Consider the following 11790-nt stretch of genomic DNA (forward strand, 5'->3'; position numbering starts at 1 on the left):
AATTCTAAGGACCTTTATGCACTTTAAGGAGTTCTGTTTATTTTTAAAGAAATGCAAAGAGACTGACATGATTACAATAAGGACAGTCATAGGACTTCCTGATATCTAGAAAATTAAATCTGTCTCAGAGCGATGCAGGCAGCAGCCATTCAGAAGCCCCGACATGTTCCAATACAGATGCTGTCTATTCTCTGTCTCAGAACAGGATTTTGGATTCGGATTAGATTGACTCTTTAAGGAATAAAAAAGCTCAACTATTTTACCTCATATTGAGAGTACAACTGCCACCGAACGGTCATTTAAACCTCACCCGTGAAGTATCTGCTGCCGGTCTCTGCGTTCTTCGAGCAGCGGCTGCCTTTCCCATCTCTCCACCTCGAACTTCACCCCGCCAGCCCATCTCAAACTTTCCTCCGATTGTAAGTTGGAACTCCAATTCCCTTAGCACTCCAAAGGCCAGTGGACACAAAACACACTGGCCAACGGTTTTAATCAAAATGAGGGCTCTGGCTTGGCGCCGGGCACACGGGGTCGCCGTGGCAGAGCTGTGGCACCTTCCTGTCCGGGCCCAGGAAGGGGTGGACTCGGTGGTGAAGGGTCTGGAGGGAGAGGGAACAGCCGACCCGGAAGGCCCAGGAACTCGCCTTCCGGTGCAGCGCCAGCTGCTGGGAGAACAGCGGGACGTCCACGGAGCAGGTGCCCCGGTGCTTCGAGCGCTGCCATGCCCCTCTGGCTCAAGCTCAGGCTTTGGTGACCGATGAGCTGGAGAAGTTCCAGGACTGCCTGGCCCGGTGCACCGTGCGTTGCAAAGGCAAAGCCAAAGATTCAGGAGATGCAGGAAGTAAGGAGCTTCGGGTAAGGCGGCAGCTGGACAGTTGTGTGACTAAGTGTGTGGATGGCCACATGCATCTCATCCCCAAAAGATGAAGGAGGCTCTGTCATCCATTGGGAAATAAAAGTCTTTCCCAGTGTGCGCTGAGGCTCAGAGCTAAGGAATGGGAATGTTAGTCTTCATTCATAAACTTTAGCCAAGTTTATGAATGAAGAAGTTAAGGATGGCAATGAGTTTAAGGCATATGTCACTTGCCTATGGACACTGGTTCCTTTATGTTTCAAACCTAAAAAGTGAAATGGTGCTAAAATTTGGGTCAGAGATAGTACAAGCGAGTGTTTTAGAGCTTATAATTTATGTAGCAAGTGCTTGTCCTGGCAGTAGAACTCTCCCTTGTACCAAGGCAGAGGCCTCCAGGGGACTAAATACCCACTCCACAGGTACTAATAGGGTGGCAGGTTCCTCTAAACTGCCTGTGATCTGGGAGAGTTCGAGAAGTGTTTCTGTTTGTTGCCAACCCCCTGTTTACCAGAAGTGTCCCCACACAATTTTCCAAATTCATAAAATCACCAATTTAAAATGGGAAAAAAGGTTTGTGGGTCTTTGTTTTGCTTGATTTTTTTTTTTTTTTTTTTTAGATATATATACAATGGCATGAAGTTGATTTAAGATGTGGAGTTGGGAGGGAGAGTAGTTTGTATAAGAGCTTTGAACAGTTCCTTGTGGATCTCCATCAAGATATGAATGTGCAGTTCTAAAAATTATTACACACTATATCTTTTAGCCTGGAGACCATGTAAAAACAGGAGAGGACTTCACACTGACTGAAGGAAGCAGAGCTTCCCTTTCACTGGCTGATGGGCCCTGAGGCCCTCTGCAGCAGTGACAGGACAATCTTCAGTAATATTTTCACTTTGTAAAGAAAGGGAGGTTTTGATTGTGATATACACCAGTATCCAGGAAGGAACAGTAAAAAGAGAAACTGATAGATACCTGATCAGAAGAGAATTGTAAAGTACTGGATTTGGAAGAACCTGGTTTTCAGAATGGAATGAAAACAGAATGGAATGAAAGCTTAAAGCCAGCATTGCTCACTTAGCCCCCTGAATTAACAGAGTCTTATTGAGACAATCCCCTGGCAGCAGGAAGTTCAAGGGAGAGAAAGTAAGCAAATTGGGCTACATTAAGCCATGACTCCCTTAGAGCAGAAGAGGGGCAGTCCCTCATTACCAAATACCGTTTCTGCCAGAGGCCTTTGCAACGTTCTGTGTTCCTGCCCCAGCATGACACCTTATCATTTGATAACCACCTCATTGTCTTTTTACCAGTTTATTACTTGAAATGATAATATAGCCTGTCTCTTTGTTGTTTCTAGGCCATTATATATTTTCCTAGTGGTTTGTTTTTATAAAAAAAATATAAGGTTTAATTTTCCCTTCTCCCTCTAAAAAATATTATCTCTGAGGACCAGCAAGACAAAATTCTAGAATTTTCTGGAATTTATTTTCTTATTCAGTTCTATTAAAGTATCGAAAGCCTCTACAAGAAAATCATTTAATGTCTCACAGGAATTCTAAAACAAAATCTTAAAATAACTCAGGAAAGGGACCAAATAAAAAAGCCTGATTTTGAGACTGTTGAGGAAAAGGAGGAAGACTTTAAAAGAAAGAGAAAATTGCCAAACTAAATAACTACAGTCTGAATTCCAATAAACTTAAATAAACCCTCTGATTCCATGGAGCCTTCATTAAAAATTGAAATCTCAGATTATTTGATAAAAATATATTGCTATTGTCTCCCATAAGCAACACTAAAATTCCAAAGATGACTTCAATGCTGAGTTTGATAAGCATAGGACCTTGCATGTCAGGATGGAGACTGTAATGAGATTTATTAAACTTGATTCACAAGGAAATTACCCTTCTTCACTTCCAAAGAATGTCAGATTGTTTATAAAGAAGTCTTACTTGGACATCAAAAGATCAAGCAATCTAGTCACGATTATAATAAAGAAAATATATATATATTCATAATAAAGTCACTCAGATTAAAATACAGATTGATTTCACCAAACAGCAAGTTCATAGCAATAGTAATCTGCTTTTACCAGAAGATGTAAATACAATTTAAGCTTATTTATTTCATATGAAAAAGCCACAAACAGCTAAACAAATTTAAATGAACTAAAGTCATGTGTTTCAAAATATCATTTTATAAATGTGTTGACAGTAGCGTGTCTTATGTTTAAATAAATTTTAAAAACAAAATATCAACTGAATTTATGGCTGAATAGTTGAGACACAAAACATCTCAGAAGTCATCTATGTAAAATAAACAAAATAAGCTACCTTGAGATAAACACTTTAGAGATTATTCCAAGACATATGGCCAAAAAAAGGATTCTACCAGAAAAATAGTTCAATTGAGACTAGTATATGCCTCATCCATAAAACATATGAATTCTTTACTAACAAGATAGTATAGTAAGTTTATGTCAGATATGAATGTATCAATAGAAATATATAAGCATACAACTTTTCATATTTTCACTTTCAAGCTGAGTCAAAAAATGATTGAAAATATCCTAACAGAGTACATTAATAACTGGATAATTTTAGATAATTTGAATCAGCTGTTAATGCATAGCATGGCGATAATCTAAGAAACTTCTTTCTCCTATCAGAACCATTGAGAATATATTTTTCCCATGTAGCTAGAACACTCTTTGCTTGTCTAGTTTTCTGTTATTTTGTTATTAATGTGCATATCTCAGTGAGATTTCCTAATGTCTCCAGGTTAAAATTGCCCATTCCCTAGGCTCCTCATAATAGCTTATTCTATTCTTCCACAACACCTAGAATTCTTTGTTTTCTAACCTCTCCTCAAGATATTATTCTTGAGGAGAGGGAAAGAAATGACTATTACATATACTATTTCTACTTAAAGCTCAGAAATACAATGTAAATCACAGGAATGTGTCCTTATGGAGGGTATGAAAAAAAGTAATAATACTTTGAAGTTTACAATATTGAACATTTCAATTGCATATAAATATTAAGCAGAAATTTGGATTGGACTATGCCATTTTCTGAATAAAAATTATCTTACAGTAACAATCAGGATAGTCTTGGGTATATATTGATATTTCCATTTTACTATAACATTTTAAATAAATATTTAAATTATATGATATCAAAATTTGGATCCACATATATTGGTATAATTATTTTAAATGGAATCCTTGTTTCTAGAGTTTTATCCTCAAAATACCTAAAGTACATCGTACCTACTCGCAAATAAATAGTATTAGACATTTTTATTGTATTCACTCCAAATATTCATAAAATTAGAAAAAATTAAAAATCTTTTGAGATGGTAGTTGAGATATCTACTCATCTGTTTGGCATGGGAGAATATGACATGGATTTAATTATAAAATACAATATCAATACATTTAAGATTTTTTAAAAATGTATAATAATGCACAATGATTCTAAATAATTATATTTTTTAAAAATTTTATGAATTAATGAAGAAATTAATACATCATCTATTATTACATGATACCAAAAGGCATTCTTTTATTTGTACTGTTATAGCATTTGTCATTGTTCCTAAGGCATTTTTCAAAAATCTGCATTGTTCTGGAAGTATTTATGCCTTACTCCCCTACTTTACAATTTTATGAGAAACATTAAACTACTCTTTTAGTAAAGGGAGTTTTGGAATCCAGAGGTATTTTCCTACTACAGTGATCTTTCCTCCACGTAAAACACCTTTATCAACTTTTAGAGCAGCACAGAAGTCCTTTTCCCAAGTGTGAAAAAAGTAATATTAATGAAACAAATTCATGTAGAAGGTTATTTCTGCACAATAATACATAGTAACAAGAGACTGTTTGTATAACTAAGCAACCAACAAAGGATTATTAAATGACACATACTTCATTAAAAAGTTCATAATATATAAAATTTTTTCAATGGAATGTTACAAGTAGATTAGAACAAAATGTTTTACATACCTGATACAGCTTCATTATATGGATAGCAATATAGTGATGGGTGAGAAGGAAACTTAGAATTTTTCAGAGTTTATGAGAAAAGAAATGAGAAAATAGTGTCATACAATTTTTGGTTTTCAAAATTCTGAAAATCAGAACAGAACTTACCTTTGAAGTGGTCTTTATCTTTGTTCTGAAAAAACACAAAGCTGATTGGTCTTTAGCAATGTAAAAATAAAAGTAAAAAAATCATCATTAATGAAAAGTGTCCCTGAAAGAGTTAAATGTTTCTGCATGATAATATAAAAATTTTAAAAGTTAGGGGCAGACTTCCATTTCAACACATTGTGTTCCTAAATATTTATTTTAAAATCTGAATGAAAACAATATTTTGCCTAAATAGATTTTTTCAGAATTCAGAAAGATTTTCACAAACAAAAGCACAGATACCTGATGATTAGTGTAAAATATGAAAGCTCTTTCACTTTTTACTGAAAAAGAGACTGAAAATGAACTGAAGTGAGCTGGATGCACATGAAGGGAAACATGATTTTTATTTCCCACAGGTAGTGTGATTTCAAATTAAGTAATCCAGACCTTGCTTGTATCGCACTGAAAATGCTTCATGATGATCTTTTGTTGTCAAGACATTAAAGGAAAACCATACTCTTCAAGAACGAGAGAAAGATCTCTGCCATGCTGGATATAGAAAATAAAATGGAAGAGGATTGTTATCTCCAGAAAAGTGAGAGTGGGATGCTTACCAACAAAGGCTAACTTCAAGTAGCTCATTAAGTTTATGAACAGCAGAAGCAGGGTGTTACGATGAGAATGTCTTAGCAAAAGAACTTTTCTGACCAAGCGTAACCTAAAACACAGGGTAATTTTCTTAAATCCCTGAGAAATATATAGAGAATTATCATTTTCCAGTAATTAAGTGATGTGTCTCTGAACATTCAGAATTTGAAAATTATATTGCAATGCAACCTTCGTTTACTCACAAGGTTAGTGACCAAGGCTTTGATAGTCCTGCTTCATACATCTTTCTTCATCTCAGCATTATCCCTTTCCAGTATAAAGGCTTACCTATTTTTCTACCTGTTCCAGGAAATTTTCAGAAATTGAGGTCACTGTTAATGACTGAAATAACAATGACTATGAGTATCAGAGCGGCATAAGAAGAATCTGTAAGAATCAGGGATGCCAGATAATATACAAGATGACCAGTAAGAACAAATAAATATGCTAATATTAATATGCCCCACATATTGCATGAGAAATGCTGTACTTATACAAAAAACATTTGGTCTTTTTCTAAAATTAAAATTTAAGTATCTTGTATTTTTATTTGATACATCTGGCAATCCTAATAAAATGCCTAAGAAATATATTTCTGTAAGTATACTGCAGTGTTTCGCAAATATTTGCACAGCATGACATAGAAGATATGGCATATGTACAGCACATTTGGTAAATGAGAGACGGTATCTGTGTGTAGAAGCAGCAAACCCAGGGGCTGTAGCTATTTCAGGGTCCAAGCACACCCGTAACATATCATAGCCCACTGTGCAAGGGTGAGACTCTGCTCTCACAGATGCAGAATACATTACTGAAGGAAAGATATCTAACTTGTGTTACATACATACATAGCTTCATTTCCATTCATAAAATGCCGATTCCTGAGAGCTTAATATTGTCTTATATATTTTCAAATATTTTTTTCTCTAATCACCTAATAAAAAACTTAGGGAAATGTTTTAATAAAGAAAGTGGAATTTTTGTAATCAAATAGATCTAAGTTTGAATTTTAGTTCCTTCACCTATCAACCGGGTGACCTGGGTAAAATATATATAGCCTACTTTGGTCTGTTTCCTTATCTATAAAAGGTAAATAAAAATTGCCTAATATTGAATTAATGTCAAAATAATGAATAATGTCAACATATATGTAAAATCACATGTGTAATGACTGATACAGGCACTCAGAATTGAAAGATATTTTCACTAAATACTGTGGCATGGTTTTTTATGTAGCTTTCTTTTTTTTAGATATTTTTAGATATTTATTTTTATTTTTATTTTTAGACAGGGTCTTGCTTTGTTCCCTGGGCTAGTGTTCAGTGGTGTCATCATAGCTCACTGCAACCTCAAACTCCTGAGTTCAAGTGATCCTCCTGCCTCAGCTTCCCAAGTAGCTGCAACTACAGGCACATGCCACCACGCCTGGCTAATTTTTCTATTTTTTGTAGATACAGGGGTCTCACTATGTTGCTCAAGCTGGTCTCAAACTCCTGGTCTCAAGTAATTCTCCTGCCTCAGCCTTTCAAAGAGCTAGGATTACAGACAAGAGCCACCACACCTGGCTTGTAGCTTTCTTTAAAAGGTTTTATGTCACCATAGAGTAATTGTATTCCTGATGGTGGGCAAGGAATATAAATTGGAACTCTTAGTTTAGATAAATAGTATTCGTATAAATTTCTTAAAGAAGATGGGTCCTCTAAAGTCTGAGAAATTAAAACAATTTCTCATATTTTCCTCTTTGGGGCATATTATAGCACCATCTTCCTCAGAATTACTTTATTGAAGGTCCTTTGTTGTAATGACATTGGCCTTTGGTGAGGACTAGCATAAGAAGCAGATTGTTAAATTTAAATTCAAGAATGCTTTTGCAAATCCTATTATTTAAACACTATTCTCTTTATGAGGATCCTTGAGGGACATTATCCACCTCTTATTTATTTATCTATCCTTCATCTATTATCTATCAAATATATAGATATATGTATGTATAAATGCTGAATATTTGTAATATATGTATAGTGTATATTGTGTGTGTATATACATAGTGCTTATGTGTGTGTGTATATAAAGTAATTATGTGCATTGAAAACATTTCTACTTTGTCTATATTTCTTTTATAGATAATATAAATTATATAGCTATTAATAAATGTGTCTTCATCTTTATATCAGTATTTAGAAAGTTTGGGGCATATGAATACATGTAGATTGTGGGAGTAGTTGACAGTTTTGTCCCAATATATGTCATCTTTCATCTATAATGATAGAATACTTTGCCAGGCACATGAGCTAACAGAATAAATATTACATTATTTTTCCTAGCCTCACTGATATTTAGATGTGGTGATGTAACTCAAACTAATGTCATCATGTGGCTTATAAGAGCATCTCTGGAAGGAAATATCCCTGAGGACCTTTGCTTCTTCTCCACTTCTTCTATTTCTCCTTGGAAAAATGGATGTTTCTATGCTGGTGCATGAAAATGAAGGCCATAACCTAAAGATTATGAAATAATGAGGGAAGTGAACCTGGTTCCCTGCCTACTTTGTTGTCTATTAGCTTCAGATGCATGCCTCTAGCTTACCATGTGAGTAAGAATGAAAGTTTTATCTTGTTTAAGCTATTGTTATTGTGTAGTTTTGCTCCTCAGAGAAAATCAACATATTAACATAATGCTAAATAATTCCATAGAGGATTGTCTCCCCCCTTTCTCTTTTAATGCATACATCAAAACAATCTCCTTTAGAGAATTCTAGTCCAGATAAAATTTCAATACTATTCAGGTGACAGGTACACTAAAAGTTCTGACTTCGCCACTATGTAATTCATCCATGTATCAAAAAAACGTTTGTACCCTCGAAATATATCAAAATTAAAAAAAACTATTAATTTTAAAATGAAATTTAAGAGTTAGGTGAAATATGCTAAAAAATTAGTGTTATATTAGTATTTGCGCACAGAGAAAAGTCAAAACCTACACAGGAAGTTTAGCAAAGATCTTCAGAGGAGTATTTAAAGACAAGATGCTTGTTTCAAGTTCTGACTCCCCCTTTTATTGTAATGTGATATTGTCAAAGTTATTAACATCTCTACACCTCAACTTTCTTTACTGATAAAGTGAGGATAATAATAAAAAATATGCAAAAGTATGCTGTGAAGACTAAAAGAATTAATACATGTAAAGCTTTTACAGCAACAACTGACATTCATGGTAGATCCTTTTTAAGTAATAGTGGTATGATTAGTTTTATTTTACAATCAATCAAATAGTTACATGCATTGGGATAAGCAGTGAATAAAATGAAAAAAAATGTGATGGCTGAAAAGAAGTTTTCCGCATTCAAATGAGTTGTCCACAGACATTTCCTATCTTCAAGATAATTTACAGACAAATCATGGGTATTATCAAGAGAGTTTGATAAGGCTGTTGGATCATGAAATCAATCTATAATAAGTATGTTCATGCCTATACATCCCCACAAGAAACAGCAAATATAATTTTTAAAAATGTACTATTTATATAAGTGACAAACATATAAAGCATTTAAGAATAGAGAACAACTGTCTGGATTGCTGGTAATAAAACTGTAAGCATTTATTGAAAGCCACTTAAAAGTCTAAGAAAATGGAAGGATATATAAAATATCATTGTTTAGGAAGACTTAATAGCATAGAGATATCAATACCCACAAATTTTTCAATGTAGGCAGTGCGATTCCAATAAAAATATTGAATCTTTATTTTTGTGAAAATTTGGTAAATTAGTACTGAAATTTATTCAGAGGTATAAATTTTCAACAATAACAGAGACATTTTCAGTGAAGAAGATCACACTGTGAAGATTTGCCAGGTCACGCATCAAATGTAATTTTCAAATGTGTTGCAAGTAAAATCGTTTAATATTTGTACGTGGCTAGAATTGACTATTGAGCAGAATATAGAGCCCCCAAATAGACTCAAATCTATATGAAATTCCCTATATGACACACGTGACATTACTAATAAAAGTAGTATGAGAACCAGGGGAGTATCGCTGGTGTTACTAATTCCATGATTATTTGTGCCCTTTTAAAAATTAACTTAAGAGGAGAAAACTATATTGCAAGGAGTTCAGAGAAGAGTTGAAAATGAGGAAACAGTGAGAGGCAAGTATAGACTTAATTTTTTTTCTGAATATCAGAGTTAAGTATTTTATGTCTGTTATATGCCAAATATTGTTCCAAATGCTTTCTAATAAGTGATGCTGTGTTTCATCATTAGATTACCCCAAAATATATAATTTTATAATTTATAACTGGCTGTTTCCTACCTGGAAACTGATTCCACATCCTGCTCAAAAGGAATCTCCTATATTATAGATATTTTTCTTGTGACTGAAGGGAGATCTTCCACCTAAAACCTGACCAATCCTAGTAAATTTACAAGTAAATGTAGCCTAGAGATTTAAGAATACCTTGCTTAGCAGGTGATTTCATAAGGTGGATTCTGAACATTTTATCCACAACCCTTTTTTCTGCCAAATTCTTCACAATAAAACTAACAGAAGTAAAGCTAATACTTTTCGAAGATGACAGGAATTCAAACAGAAAGAAACTGCCTGAGGCAACGAGTTTTTCTGAGTTTTTTTTTTTTTCGTAAGTCTTTAAAAAATGTTAGCCACGAGAGAAAATGGTGTCCTTCAAATGGCTCTGCAGCATTAGAATTCTTACAGCCTAATACTGTAATAATGCCAGGGCTGTTATTCCTAAAATGTAAATAAGAAACTGCAATAAAAGAGCAGTTCAACCAAGGAATAAAACAGGCAAAAAAAAGGGATATGTTTATGAACAAAAGTAACAAATAAAACATGGCACACCGACGAGAGAGTAGAGTTGCACGTATCAATGATCATTGAAACAAACCATTATTCCATATTTAATAATGTAATAATTTGTGAGTAGCCAGAACTCATTAATACAACAAATACTTTTATGTTTCAAGCACTCTGCTAGTGCAATAATTTACCTGCCTATAGGGGAAATATTGCCTAGTAAGGGAGAGAGACTTGACTGAGCAGAGAAATTATATATAAATAACCCTACCTTGAGCAGATAAGTAAGGTTTCCTACGGTTGGTTCTAAGAAGAAGAGAAGAATGCCAGGTGTCTAAAATATTACATATACATATATACATACATACCTACACATGCACACTTATACACAAAAGGAAAAAAGAAGGTACAAATAACCTAGTCATATTTGGGGAACAATAAGGAATTTAGTTTAACATAGTGTTAGATATGCTTATAGAAAGAATGATGGGGATATCAATTAATGAGTAAGGTTAGCATTACATTTTCCTAGGTAAATCTTATGTAGTATTACATGTAAGGCATTATTTTAAACATTTCATATGTATTAATTCATCTAATCCTCACAATAATAAGATATGTCAAATAAAAAGTGCCCCAAGCAGTTAAGCAGGCAATGAAGACTTTATTAAGGATTATTGCAATAGGAGAGTGAGATTGGACTCAACTCCACTGAAACAAAAGGCAGGAGAGTTTTTAAGTGCATGTGTGAACTAGCAGAAGAGCACCAGAAGAAGTTAGAGGGGAGGCTTGGTCAATGTGAATAGGTCATCTATATTCATTAATTGGCACAAATGGAAGTTAGCTTTTTATCCTTCCACAAAGACTGGCACATAGGAGCACTATTTATCTTGATGATCACATTTCAAGAAGATGATTCTAGGGTCTTTGAGAAAGACATTCCTAAGTTGGAAAACTGGAAAGAGGCTGAGAGAAGACTTTCATCCCACGGGGAGCAGAGAAAGAATGGATTGTTTTTGATAATCACAAGCATTCGGCACAATGGTTGTATAAAGATGAAGTGCCGAAACACAGTCCAAAACTGAATATTTATCAACAAAAGCTAATGGTGTCTGTTTGGTGGTCCAGCACTGGTATTATTCATTACAGCTTCATGAAACCTGATCTATTGATTACAGTGGATGCCTACTGCAACCGATTGGATGAAATGACAGGGATGATTGTGATTAAGCAGCCAAGATTGATCAATAGAGACAAATCCTCTTGCAAGATAACGCTTGACCACGTGTAACACATACAACACTGCTCAAACTACAGCAGCTGGACTTGGAAACTCTCTGTCATCCAC

At 34.4% G+C, this 11790-nt stretch overlaps 1 pseudogene; it reads left to right on the plus strand.

The window, feature by feature from the left end:
* The first annotated feature begins 497 nt into the window (after window positions 1–497).
* On the plus strand, window positions 498–927 carry LOC105815300 (annotated as a pseudogene).
* Window positions 928–11790: the final 10863 nt, after the last annotated feature.

The sequence above is a fragment of the Propithecus coquereli genome, unplaced genomic scaffold, assembly GCF_000956105.1.
Source record: "Propithecus coquereli isolate 6110/MARCELLA unplaced genomic scaffold, Pcoq_1.0 Scaffold327, whole genome shotgun sequence".
NCBI classification, from domain to species: Eukaryota; Metazoa; Chordata; class Mammalia; order Primates; family Indriidae; genus Propithecus; species Propithecus coquereli.